Source organism: Eurosta solidaginis, chromosome 1, assembly GCF_040869045.1.
Source record: "Eurosta solidaginis isolate ZX-2024a chromosome 1, ASM4086904v1, whole genome shotgun sequence".
NCBI classification, from domain to species: domain Eukaryota; kingdom Metazoa; phylum Arthropoda; class Insecta; order Diptera; family Tephritidae; genus Eurosta; species Eurosta solidaginis.
The window spans coordinates 344485252-344500322 of NC_090319.1; the positions used below are offsets into that span (position 1 = coordinate 344485252).

A 15071-nucleotide genomic window follows, 5' to 3' on the forward strand; every position below is an offset into this window, starting at 1 on the left:
TGCACTAGCGCATACACATATATATATCCGGGGCCAGGCTGAAAGAGTTAAAATATACAATGCATTTCCACATATAATCACAAAACTATTCAAATTGAAGGGATTTGCATTTGAAGCTTATCTTCCTCAAAAAGTTTTGTTCTTGCTTGAACCCAAATTGTATACTTGTGTCTTCACATCACCAAAACGAAAGATTGTGGAACCCACCACGACTCGCGTTGAAGAAGTTGCTGCTTCCTGTTTGAGTCTGCAAGAGAAGCCACATGTTCAAAAGGTTTGAATGAATGATATACATTTTTTGTGTTTTTACCAATCACAATATTTTTTAGCATGTATACGAAGGTAATGTTCTAGGACAGTGGCCGAGTGCTAAAAAGATAGCTAAAAATCAGAAAGTGATACCCAAAAATGCTTTTTGACCCCAGGATCTCGAATCCGAAACCATAAACCCGATATCTCTTATAATTCTCGAGATTTTTGTAAAACCAGTTTGAAGTTTTCATGTGGTTGTTGTGTTTTTGTCGTACACACAAACAAATTTGTGAGTAAAAGTGTTCTGCGCAGAAATGCTGTGCAAAACGCGTTTTTGGGCACCACTTTTGGATTTGGAGCTATTTTTTTAGCACTCGGTCACTGTCCTAGAACATTACCTGCGTATACATGCTAATGAATATTGTGATTGGTAAAAATTATAGCTTCATGCTGATAACATTCATTGTTAGTTTCTCAATAACAAATAATTGCTCGTTTTTGTAGAAAATTTAACAGATATTCCATCGAACGATCCGTAAGAATGTACTTCGAAGTGTGATGAAGGCCAAACTTCGACCTCTAGTCATCAACCTACAAATTCCTCCGATCGTGTTAAAAAAGTTCTTTTACTTCAGCATCATCATGTTTAAATGAAACAAGTTTGGAAGAATATCACTCACACGATTTAGGCTTTTGTGTTGGACGATCATCACAGATATCAACTACTAACAAGATGGAATTTCTAAAGAGATGTTGAGTACCGTCAGAAAATTATAATTTTAATGACGACGTCGAAGACTTAGGCCGAAAATTTAAATTTGAATGGCTGAGAATGTATTCTCCTTGGCTTCAGTATTCGAAAAAACTGAAGGGAGCATTGTGTTTATATTGTGTTCTTTTTCCGCTGAAAAATGTTCAAGATGTTCTAGGATCATTGATAAAAAAACCTTTCCAACGTTATAAAAACATGCATGAATATTACAAAAAGCACTCTACAAATCAATGGCACCTGGGTGCAGTCAGAGAAGCAAAGAACTTTTTGGAAATAACACCAATCAACCTCTCATTACAAAATTGGGCACGAAAAAATAGTGGAGGAGAATAGAAAATTCATATCGCCTATTATATAAACTGTTATATTCTGTGGCGTCCATGATCTGCCAGTGAGAGGAAAGAACAATGATGATGATTTTGAATTTTATGTATAAGGTAGAAGTATTTATTTTTAAACTAGCACCAGTTTAAAATCATATCTAAAATTTTGATTGTGACAATATACATAATCACGCTTCTCGCAAACAAATCAAAACACAAGTATCATTTGAGACTTTGTTGTTCTAAATTAAGCGTATTTTGATTATCCTGTTCAGTAATGCAATGCATTTGTATTATGGAGATCAAGACTCATCCACTGAACTTCGTAAATTACATATTTAGGTATATATAATTGTGTAACTTTATCACTTCAGCTAAATATCACTTTTCATTTTCAGTTGTGATAGAATAGAAGTGTTGTAAATAAGACAAATCTGAATATTACTGCTCAAAGTATATTAAACAAAGTAATAGTGAACTGGACAATTCTCCCTTCTCCGTATGAATTGTTGTTTCAAATGAAAAAAATATTTAACCCGTTGACTTCCGGAAAATTTAGTTTTTTTGTAAACACACAAAATTTTTAATATGAATACTTTTGTTGAAAAAAAAAACAACAACGCGCATCCGTAATAAGTGATATCCTGGGAAGACATTCATAAGTTGTGCTGCTTACGGAGTTACTCAGAATATCAGTTGTTCAGTTCTTTAAGGCATCTAGTTCGGATAAGAAGCGACTCCAAGGGGCTCACGTTAAGGAAGTTTTCGCATATTTCCGACCGAGCTGGTTATATTCTTTTGCGAAACCTGGTTGCCAAAGTGACGAAATATTTAGTTTGAAATCTACAATTTTCTGAAAACCTACTCGCATTTACGAATTTGCTAGCACTACTATTACTACAAACTACTTTAAGTCTTTTCTATTACAATTTCTTCTGAGAAAGATATAATTTCTTCCCATTTTCTATGCTAAGTAAAAGCAACCCGTACTGATTTTTGATTTCGAGTGCTTCGAGTGAGCAAACCTGCAGTAGTTGAATCATGTATAGGATCCAAAATATATGCTTAGGCCACAAAGGGTTAATGCGCTTGGTTGCAATTTTTTGAAGTAACAATTCATGCAAAACTAAAATTTTTCAGTTGCCAATTCTACCTTGTTTATTTTGCTTTGTTACTGCTTATCGTTTCAAAACTTTTACTTCTATCCTCATATCTCATGATTTGGAGCAAACTTCGAAAACTATTTTATGCTTTAAGTCAGTGATCGCCACCCCATAAGTGCTTTCACGCAATTGTTTTTGTAAAACGCTCAGACAAGCGCACCACACATCCCCGCGCGCACGCATTCTATCCTCTCGCCAACAACCGAATCTATTCTGCTGTACCCATTAGGAACTAAACTGCTATAATTTCGTGTAAAATGGCTTTATAATAATAATAATAATAATAGTATTATTTTTGCGTATATTTTTGTTTCACCTGTGCGAAAACAATGAATCTTATTTTGATTTATTTAATAACTAGCAGACCCGGCAGACGTTGTTCTGCCCTAAATTTTGTTTATCTGCATACATTTTAATAAGCTTTTTCTGTTTCTGTCTAACTCTGCCCTCCCCCCTCTTCACTTTTTCTTAATACTTTTATTCGCTCCACCCTCCGTCTTTTTCGCTTCATCTATCTCTATCTTCGTCTCATTCCATCTCTTTCTCAGTCTCCCTCTTCTCTCTTTTCTCTTCTCTCAAGTTCTTCTCATTCTTCTTCATCCCTTATTGCCAGTCCCAGAGGATGGTATGTATTTTGTTCCAGTCCCATTCCGAGTCCAAGTCTCAGTCCTAGTCCTAATCCTAATTCCAGTACCAGCCCGTCTCTGGTCTACTTCCTGGAAAAAAGCATCGTAAATAATAATATAGGCAAATTTATATACCAAATTTCAAGCAAATCGAATAGGAAGTAAGTAAATAGGTATGTGCGTATTATTAATTCATGTCTTAATTTCGCTTCGCATGCATATTTATCAGTTTTGCTAGGTTGATGCGACTGAACCGAATATCGCAATGAAAATTAGTTTAAAGCTCTCAGCAACAGCTTTCATTTGATATCCATATTACACACACATTCTAGGGGTATCCGGGTCCACGGGCAAACCACCGCGTGAGGTATACGCAACTTATGTGAAAGCTTCTACAAAATCGACCGGCGCATCTCTTCAAAAACCGGCTACCAACTAACACACATTTTCCTTTATTTTTTTATATAAGATTACAATAGCTGTGTTTTTTTACAACAATCGACGTTTACGCTTAAACTTTCTAAGGACTGCTAAACGTCAAACTGTAAATACACCTGTGCTGAAATTGCTGCGCATAAAATTAATACTAGATACTAAATTTCAATACGCATTATACTCAGATGTAACTGAAATATGTGTCTATGTTCCTCTACACTAATTCTATGTAAGTTAACACGAGTTTTGTTAATTTTCACCCAACAATAGCTGATTTGACACTTGTACCGATTTTTGACTAAAGTCAATAATCGCCGCATCAACAATAGCTAAAACTAGTAAACAGGAAATCGCTTTCCAACTAGCTAACACGAGCTTCATTAATTTTTACGCAATAATTGCTGATTTAACTCATGCACCGATTTTGACCAAAGTCAATAATCGTCGCATCAACAGTAATAGCCAAAATCTAGTAAACAGGAAATGATTGCAAAGCACTTTAACTAATGCGTCTGCTACATGAAATAAAAAACATTCTTAAGTAAACAATTTAATATTAAGCATTTTTGTTAAGTGAGCAATTTATAACTATAAAAACCAACTACTTGTAATCACTAGTTTAAGTTTATACTTGACTTCAATAAATGCGGACATGCTGTCCTACTAAAAATATATTTTTTTGTAACCTTAATCCGAAGGAACATAACTGGCGCCCGAGCCAAAAGTCGCATAAATATCCTGAAAGGAACAAATAAGGATTCGCGTCGAGCAAAAGGAAAAAGTCCTGTAAAAATAAGGACTCGCGGTAGTGATACTCGCGATTATAGTAACTGCCCCCAGAAGTGCAACACGAACCGGTGGTACCATGTACCAGCCCGAGCTATAAAAAAACACAAAATATTGAAGTGTCAGTGATAGTGATTGATTTAGTGAAAATTAAATACCTCCCTAAAATCAGTGGAGCAAAAGCTGTGGAATATTCTTACGATAGCACCGCTAGTGAACTGCCAAACGCAAAGTTAACATATCCAGAGCGGCATAAAAGAAGTAGAATACAATCCGTGCGCAAAACACCAACACATTGTGGATTGCTAACATTTTTCGCAACAACAACATTTTCATACCTTACAATAGCACCGCCAGTGAACTGCCAAACGAAAAGTTAACATATCTAGAGCGGCATAAAAGAAGTAGAATAAAATCCGTTCGCAGGACAGCAACACATTTTGGATTGCTAACATTTTTCGCAACAACAACTTTTTCATACCTTAATCAGTTTCGCCATTTGCAACATTTACGCCAAATAAAACGAGAAAAGGTGAGCATGGAAAGCATAATTTTTTTTACCATACCTAAACTAAAGAAAAACATATTTAACTAGAAAGAAGGATTAATAAATAAAAAGTAGTGGTAATCATTAATATCGAAATGGCAAACCCTAATAACTTAATCCGTCCTCAAGTCCTTTCCCAAAATCCTACCGCCCCTCAGGCATCAAATAATAGACAACAATTAAGCATAGAAGACCTAAGGGTCCTAATGACTAATATTGCACCAGATGTTTTGCAACAACAAGTACCAAGTGTAGTACAGGCCACTCTCAATCCCAACGCATTCCTCAGTTCGGCAATAGACCAAACAATTGAAGATAGGCATCGGGGTAACCTGGGAGATTTAGATAAGATTCCGGACGTGGTTAAGTGCCTAAAAGGTTTTTCCGGTCGTCCTGGTGAGTTCAATCCATGGAAAAAAGTGTAGATCGGATATTAAGTATTTACGAACCGCTAAAGGGAACTCCGAAGTATTACGGAATCCTTATCGTGATTAGGAATAAAATAACGGGAAATGCTAATACGGCACCGGAATCGTATAATACGCCATTGGATTGGTCAGCGATTACCAAATGCCTAACAATGCATTATGCAGATAAGAGAGATATTTCCACTTTGGAATATCAATTAACCACTCTAGTGCAGGGTAACAGGAGCATTGCCGACTTCTACCAACAGGTTTACAAATACCTTTCGTTAATTCTCAATAAATTAGGATGTATGGAAATGAATGGCGAATTTCTGCGAATGATGACGCTATCATATAGGGATAAGGCACTTGACACCTTCATTAGGGGTCTAAATGGGGAATTACCACGATTACTGGGCATTCGAGAACCCGCTGACCTTCCGAAGGCCCTTCACCTATGTATGAAATTAGACAATCAAAACTATAGAACAAATCATACACAAAATGTTAAAAAAGGATATCCAAATTCGGGAAAGTATCACTCCCAACAGCAGTCTTTCTATCCACAACTAGCTCACGAGCCACAAACCAATCAACCAAGATGGAAGGACAAACCACAGTTCTCCAACCAAATTCAGGTTACGAGTACTCCTCCAAGGCCACCCAAACCTCAACGAAAACCGGAGCCAATGGATATAGACCAGAGCATACATTCACGGCGCATTAATTATATGAACAAACCACCTCAGAATCAGTTTCAGGGTAAAAGACCTCCACAATCGGTCAACAACCAGCCACCCAGCAAAAACCAAAGGACGTTTCATATAGATACGTCAAGTGAAGATAACCAATACAAATATGAGGTCGAAGATGAAGTTGCTGAATACAATGATGTCCGTTTTTTAGGATAATTAGCTCTTCGCTTCCATACATTGAAGTAAAGAAGGAGAGCGGAAGTATCCTAAAATTTCTGCTGGACACAGGCTCCAGCAAAAATTACGTAAAACCGAATTTAGCAAAGAATCGAATTCAAAACAAAAAACCTTTCCATGCAAAATCAATTGCAGGAGATGTTAACATAACGGAACACACTTATGTGAACCTCTTTAACACGGAGGGAAAAATTAAGTTCTACCTATTGCCCTTATTAAAATCATTCGATGCCATTTTGGGAAACGACACACTTAGGGCACTAGAAGCAGTAATATATACCGCAGAAAACGAAATGGTTTTAAAAATGGCCGTATGGTCAGACTTAAGCAGCAGGGTTCGCACAGCGTCAACGCAATAAATATAAAAGAGGAGGGCTTATCTCCCAAACAAAAAATAGTATGAAGGATATTGTGAATACATATCCCAATTTTCTCCGAACCTGACGAAAAGCTTACTTACACTACGAAGGTTATGGGACAGATCAGAACACAAACTGACTCTCCTGTATATTCAAAATTCTATCCGTACCCAGCATCGCTAAAAGGCGAGATAGAATCACAAGTAAAGAAATTACTGAATGATGGTATCTTAAGGCCATCCCGATCCCCGTATAATTCACCCGTATGGATCGTACCTAAAAAACCAGACTCAGAAGGTGATAAACAGTATCGCATGGTCATAGACTATAGAAAATTGAATTCAGTTACAATGGCTGATAAATACCCTATACCCGAAATATCGGAAGTAATTTCAAACCTTGGAGAAAGTAAATTTTTCTCCGTTTTAGACTTGAAAAGCGGATTTCACCAGATTCCTCTAAAGGAATCTGACATCGAAAAAACCGCATTCTCAATAAAAGGTGGCAATTACGAATTTACTCGTTTGCCGTTTGGGCTTAAAAACGCTCCCGCTATTTTCCAACGAGCCTTAGACGACATACTTCGCGAGCATATAGCAAAGTACTGCTACGTCTATATCGATGACATAATCATTTTCAGTAAAACTGAGGATGAACACCTCAATCACATTAGGAAAATATTTGCAACCCTAGAAGAGGCCAACATGAAATTCCAGTTGGACAAGTGTAATTTGTTTAAGAAAGAAGTCGAATTCCTGGGATATGTTATATCTCCAAATGATATTAGAACAAATCCCGCGAAGGTCGAAGCAACTACAAATTTTCCGCAACCCACAACTTTAAAAGAGCTTCGAAGTTTCCTTGGCATGTCAGGATATTATCGCAGATTCATAAAAGACTACGCAAAGTTAGCAAAACCCCTAACAACTCTTCTAAGAGGGGAAGAAGGTAGAATATCCAAAAATAAATCTTCGGAAGTCAATATAATTTTGAATGAAGACGCCATAAGAGCCTTCAACAATATAAAACTCTCGCTTACTTCCGAGGATATCGTACTTGCATATCCCGATTACAATAAAAGCTTTCAGCTAGTAACAGACGCCTCCAAATTTGCTCTCGGAGCTGTTTTATCTCAAGATTCTAAGCCATTGGCTTTCATTTCAAGAACCTTAAGTAAGGCGGAGGAACATTACGCAGCTAACGAAAAATAAATGTTAGCCATAATCTGGGCCTTAAACTCATTTAGAAACTTTTTGTATGGATCGGCCAAGGTGGACATTTTTACCTACCACCAGCCGCTCACATACGCACTTAGTAATAAACATAACAACTCAAAAATGAAAAGATGGAAGGCAGCTCTCGAGGAATACTCTTACGAGCTATTTTATAAGATAGGCAAAAAAAATGTAGGGGCCGACGCCCTGTCAAGAGTACCCCATAATGAAACACAGGTTAACACTATTATTAACACTATGGCAACAAATTCAGATGACAGTTCATCTCATAATCTAATATATAGTGTCGAAGTACCTATTAACGCTTTCAAAAATCAAATATTTCTTAAAAACGACGAAATTTCCTCTTACCAATTTAAAAAAATATTTCCAACATACCATCAGCATATAATTAAAGAACCAGAATTCTCCTATCAAACGCTTATCTCAATCCACAAGAGATACCTCAACCCATCAGTAATAAACTGCATTAAAACGCAGGAACCCATAATGGGAAAAATACAGGAATTATACCCAATACACTTCAGCAAATATCACATCAGGTTTACGCAGGTAGAGGTTCAGAACATAACAGATGCAAAAGAGCAGGAGGAAATTATTATTAGAACACATAATAGAGCCCACAGGAATAGCAAAGAAAATAAAACACAAATTCTGGAAAGGTATTACTTTCCTGGAATAACAAATAAAATTTAAAAAAATTATCAAATCGTGCGTTACATGCAAAGAAAATAAATACGAGCGTAATCCACCAAAACCTCAAATACAAGCTACACTAATGGGTAAACAACTAATTCTAACAGCTGTGGGTAAACTTTCCAAATATGCAGTAGCAAAGGTTATTCGATCCAAAGCAGCCGAAGACATAAGGCAACCAATAAGGGATATCCTCTTTGCCTTAGTACCAGAAACAATAGAAATGGACAATGAGAGATCCTTCAACTCAGAATCTATAAACTTCATGATTAACAATGAATTCGGTACAGAAATATATCGAACACCTCCATATACTAGTTGTTCGAACGGACAAGTCGAACGCTTTCACTCCACCATACAGGAAATAATGCGCTGTCTACAAGTGGAGAAAAGCCACCGATCCTTCAGCGAATTATTAGAAAAATCCGTTAAAGAGTATAATTACTTGGTGCATTCTACGACAGGAAAAAAACCAATTGAAATATTTTTTGGGAGAAGAATTAGTAGCGACCACGACCTTCTAGAGAAATATAGGCAGGAAATCAAGGAGAAACTACAGAAAAAACAACAGCAGGATCTTTGCTATCACAATAAAGATAGACAAACCCCTTTTCAGAAGGAGACGTTATATTCGCAAAAATAAATAAGAGATTAGGAAATAAGTTATCAGCCAGGTATAAGAAAGAAATTGTAGCAGAGAACCTTAACACAACCATTAAAACAAAGTCAGGCAGGATAGTTCACAAGAAAAACATTAGACAATGCTAAACCAATTACCCTAACTCCCACAGAAAAATGCTATTAACGACAATCTTTCTCTGGACACTCGTGCTTGGTGTCAAAAGCCAACAAATTAGTGTGCAGGACCTAACGAACAACAACGGATATGTACTAATCAAGACAGGAGAATTAAAGACGATTAACCATTACGACAAGGTACTACATTTATCAACATAACCACATACGAAAACACGATGTTACGTATTACGGACAACATAAAAATTCTAAAGACAACTTCCTTTGAAGACACGCATCAACGAAAATTTTCTCCTACTAAGAGCAAAAATAGATAGGTTGCGCCTACATACAAAAACCAAACGAGGACTAATTAACGTACTGGGTAAAGGCTTGAAATTCATAGCAGGTTCTATGGACAGTGACGACGAACGAGAAATCAAAAACGCACTAGATCAGGTACACAATAACGAATGGACAATCACGGACAATGCAATCAACTTAACGCGATTTAACAGTTTCTTGACACAACAGATAGACAATATTACAACCCATATAAATAGGCAACAAGCTCTTATAAGTGACTACATAGGTACATTCCGACATTCCACGTTAAACAAAATACAAACATTAGAAGACGAAGTTCAGTTCATCGAACATACGTACAGGATTAACAATGACATAACACTCTTAAAAAATCACATAAACGATATAGAACAGATCATATTTTCTAGTAAACTAGGTATAGTCCCTACCGACATAGTGACTCAAACTGAACTGGATCTAATCAAGGACTACGACAGTTATAGGAATATTAAGGTCGCCGTCATTTTTCAAGAGAATATTATTATACTCACCCTACTCATCCCACAATTTTCCACAAACATCCTATCCAAAATAAGATTCGAACCCCTTCCCAACGCCTCAAACAAATCAATTGTACTAAACGAGTATGAAGTACTCGTAGATGATAAAAATTATATATATAGTCCAGATGTAAAAAATAACTTTGAGAAAAATTTGAACAAGAAAAATGACGAATGTCTTATTAACATTTTAGAATTCAGGGAAGCTCAATGCTAATTGAAATAGTTAACGAAACCCGCAGTTGTAGAAGTTGAACCAGGAATATTAATACTAAAAAACTTTAATGGAAATATATCTCACGATTGCAATAAACTAAAATTTATGCAAAAAGGCACATCCCTAATAAAATTTGAAAACTGTAAAATTGTAATATACAACATAACCTACAGCAATCTAAACCTAAGAAGTTACGACACATTTGTTCTACCGAACCTAATAACTAATATCAAAGATAGTAACGAAACAAATCTAAATCTAACCAGTAAGAAAGGTTAAGTTCCGGTGTAACCGAACATTACATACTCAGTTGAGAGCTATGGTGACAACATAAGGGAAAATAACCATGTAGGAAAATGAACCGAGGGAAACCCTGGAATGTGTTTGTATGACATGTGTAGCAAATGAAAGGCATTAAAGAGTATTTTATGAGGGAGTGGGCCATAGTTCTATAGGTGGACGCCATTTAGGGATATAGCCATAAAGGTGGATCAGGGTTGACTCTAGAATGCGTTTGTACGATATGGGTATCAAATGAAAGGTATTAATGAGTATTTTAAAAGGGCGTGGACCTAAGTTCTATAGATGGACGCCTTTTCAAGATATCGCCGTAAGGATGGACCAGGGGTGACTCTAGAATGCGTTTGTACGATATGGGTATCAAACGAAAGGAGTTAATGAGTATTTTAAGAGGAAGTGGGCCTTAGTTCTATAGGTGGACGCCTTTTCGAGATATCGCCATAAAGATGGACCAGGTGTGACTCTAGAATTCGTTTGTACGATATGGGTATCAAACGAAAGGAGTTAATGAGTATTTTAAGAGGGAGTGGGCCTTTCTGGACCAGGGGTGACTCTAGACATTGTTTGTACGATATGGGTATCAAAGGAAAGGTGTTAATGAGTTTTTTTTAAAAGGGAGTGGGCCTTCGTTCTATAGGTGTTCGCCTTTTCGAAATATCGCCATAAAGGTGGACCAGGGGTGACTCTAGAATGAGTTTGTACGATATGGGTATCAAGTTAAAGGTATTAATGAGAGTTTTAAAAGGGAGTGGTGGTAGTTGTATATGTGAAGGCGTTTTCCAGATATCGACCAAAATGTGGACCAGGGTGACCCAGAACATCATCTGTTGGATACCGCTAATTTATTTATATATGTAATACCTGCCAAGATTTTAAGGGTTTTTTATTTCGCCCTGCAGAACTTTTTCATTTTCTTCTACTTAATATGGTAGGTGTCACAACCATTTTATAAAGTTTTTTCTAAAGTTATATTTCGCGTCAATAAAACAATCTAATTACCTTAACATATTTCATCCCTTTTTTCGTATTTAGTATAGAATTATGGCATTTTTTTCATTTTTCGTAATTTTCGATATCGAAAAAGTGGGCGTGGTCATAGTCGGATTTCGTTCATTTTTCATACCAAGATAAAGTGAGTTCAGATAAGTACGTGAACTGAGTTTAGTAAAGATATTTCGATTTTTGCTCAAGTTATCGTGTTAACGGCCATGCGGAAGGACAGACGGACGACTGTGTATAAAAACTGGGCGTGACATCAACCGATTTCGCCCATTTTCACAGAAAACAGTTAACGCCATAAAATCTATGCCCCTACCAAATTTCAAAAGGATTGGTTAATTTTTGTTCGACTTATGGCGTTAAAAGTATCCTAGACAAATTAAATGAAAAAGGGCGGAGCCACGCCCATTTTTAAATTTTCTTTTATTTTTGTATTTTGTTGCACCATATCATTACTGGAGTTGAATCTTGACATAATTTACTTATATACTGTAAAGATATTAAATTTTTTGTTAAAATTTTAATTTAAAAAAAAAAAATTTTTTTAAAAGTGGGCGTGGTCCTTCTCCGATTTTTCTAATTTTTATTAAGCGTACATATAGTAATAAGAGTAACGTTCCTGCCAAATTTCATCATGATATCTTCAACGACTGCCAAATTACAGCTTGCAAAAGTTTTAAATTACCTTCTTTTAAAAGTGGGCGGTGCCACGCCCATTGTCCAAAATTTTACTAATTTTCTATTTTGCGTCATAAGTTCAACTCATCTACCAAGTTTCGTCGCTTTATCGGTCTTTTGTAATGAATTATCACACTTTTTCGGTTTTTAGAAATTTTCGATATCGAAAAAGTGGGCGTGGTTATAGTCCGATATCGTTCATTTTAAACAGCGATCTGAGATGAGTGCTCAGGAACCTACATACCAAATTTCATCAAGATACCTCAAAATTTACTCAAGTTATCGTGTTAACGGACGGACGGACGGACGGACATGGCTCAATCAAATTTTTTTCCGATCCTGATTATTTTGATATATGGAAGTCTATATCTATCTTGATTCCTTTATATATGTACAACCAACCGTTATCCAATCAAAATTAATATACTCTGTGAGCTCTGCTCAACTGAGTATAAAAATTGAGACTTTATATGTAAGCCATCTAGAGCATAGGAGCGACATTCGGTTGCTAGTAAAAGATAATATAATAAAACATGTAATTAGCATAAGTACTACTATAATAATTATTACCATTATCGTTATGGCCACTCTAATTTTCTACAATAAAAATAAAAAAAGTTCCACGTAACTACGGAACGTGTAGTAGACGTACCTAAAAACCCATATTTACAAGTTACTATATGATTTTTTCTTTGTAAAATGTGTGCCGATTGAGGGCAATCGACTAAAGAGGGGAAGAGTTAACACGAGTTTTGTTAATTTTCACCCAACAATAGCTGACTTGACATTTGTACCGATTTTTGACTAAAGTCAATAATCGCCGCATCAACAGTAATAGCCAAAATCTAGTAAACAGGAAATTATTGGAAAGCACTTTAACTAATGCGTCTGATACATGAAATAAAAAATATTCTTAAGTAAACAATTTAATATTAAACATTTTTGTTAAGTGAGCAATTTATAACTATAAAAACCAACTACTTGTAATCACTAGTTTAAGTTTATACTTGGCTTCAATAAATGCGGACATGCTGTCCTACTAAAAATATATTTATACCTTTCATGAAAATGAAATGGTATATTAATTTCGTCACAAAACCCAAAATTGTAAGTCCTTAAAGGAAAATAGATAGACCCACCATTAGGTATACCGAAATAATCAGGTTGAAGAGCTGAGTTGATTTAGCCATGTCCGTCTGTCCGTCTGTCCGTCTGTCTGTTTGTATGCAAACTAGTCCCTCAATTTTTGAGATATCTTGATAAAATTTGGTGAGCGGGTGTATTTGGGTGTCCGATTAGACATTTGTCGGAACCGGCCGGATCGGACCACTATAACATATATCCTCCATACAACCGATTTTTCAGAAAAAGAGGATTTTTGTAATATCTTACTCAATTTAACAGATTGAAGCTTCAAACTTCACCATATAATTTCGTATATTGCACGTATTGTTGCCTGAAAAAATTTATGAAATCGGTCGTATATATAGTATATATCCCCCACAACCGATTGTTCAGATAAGAAACTTTTCGTAATTGCTGCCCTATTTTAAGAGTTAGAGGCTTCAAATTTCATCGAATGCTTACGTATATAGCATATATTTTTGTCTGAAAAAATCATACAGATCGGTGGTATATATAGTATATATATGGTGGTATATATAGTATATATATGGTGGTATATATAGTATAGATATATAGTATATATACATATTTTCGCAATTTTAGCCCCATTTTAACAGCTAGGAACTTCAAATTTCACCGAATGCTTACGTATATGGCATATATTGTTGTCTGAAAAAATCATAGAGATCGGTTGTATATATAGTATATATCTCATACAACCGATTGTTCAGATAAGAAACTTTGCGCAATTCTACCCCATTTTAACAGCTATAAGCTTCAAATATCACCGATTGCTTACGTATATAGTATATATTGTTGTGTCAAAAAATCATAGAGATCGGTGATATATATAATATATATATGATGGTATATATAGTATATATATATAGTATATATATATATTTTTTTTGCGATTTCGGCCCCATTTTAACAGCTACAAGCTTCAAATTTCACCAAATGCTTACGTATATAGCATATATTTTTGTCTGAAAAAATCATAGAGATCGGTGGCATATATATTATATACTTCATATAAACTCTCATTTTTGCCCCTTTTTTACGGATAGAAGCTTCAAACTTCATCAAATTTCATCAAATAGTTACGTTTACGTCATATATTTTTGAAATACGTGATTCGTAGTCATAGTTTTTACATTCAGACCACAAAAAACCTGAAGCTTTGCATCCTCACACAAAGTACCTACCTATTTTTTATTTTATATTTATCTTAAAAATCGTTTAGATATGTTAAAATTTCACCAAATGCGTAGCATATATTGTTGTCTGAAAAAATAATAGAGACCGGTGGTATATATAATCTCATACAACAGATTGTTCAGATAAGAAACTTTGCGCAATTTCTTCCCCATTTTAACAGGTAGAAGCTTCAAATTTCACCAAGTGCTTACGTGTATAGTATATATTGTTGTCTGAAAAAATCATTGAGATCGGTCGTATATATAGTATATATCTCATACAACCGATTGTTCAGATAAGAAACTTTGCGCAGTTTCTGCCCCATTTTAACAGCTAGAAGCTTCAAATTTCACCAAATGCTTACGTATAGTATTTGATCTCCATGCCAACACGGTTTTATTCGACAAAGGTCAACAACCAC

The 15071-nt window shown here is 35.6% G+C and overlaps 1 protein-coding gene across 1 annotated transcript in view; it reads left to right on the forward strand.

The window, feature by feature from the left end:
* Window positions 1-4234: 4234 nt before the first annotated feature.
* The window catches only part of SIFaR (SIFamide receptor), a 310116-nt gene continuing 299279 nt past the window's right edge, over window positions 4235-15071 (forward strand). Inside the window, exon 1 of the mRNA XM_067762477.1 lies at window positions 4235-4889. The gene's annotated coding sequence lies outside the window, so the exon portion shown is untranslated. The remainder of the gene's footprint in view (window positions 4890-15071) is intronic.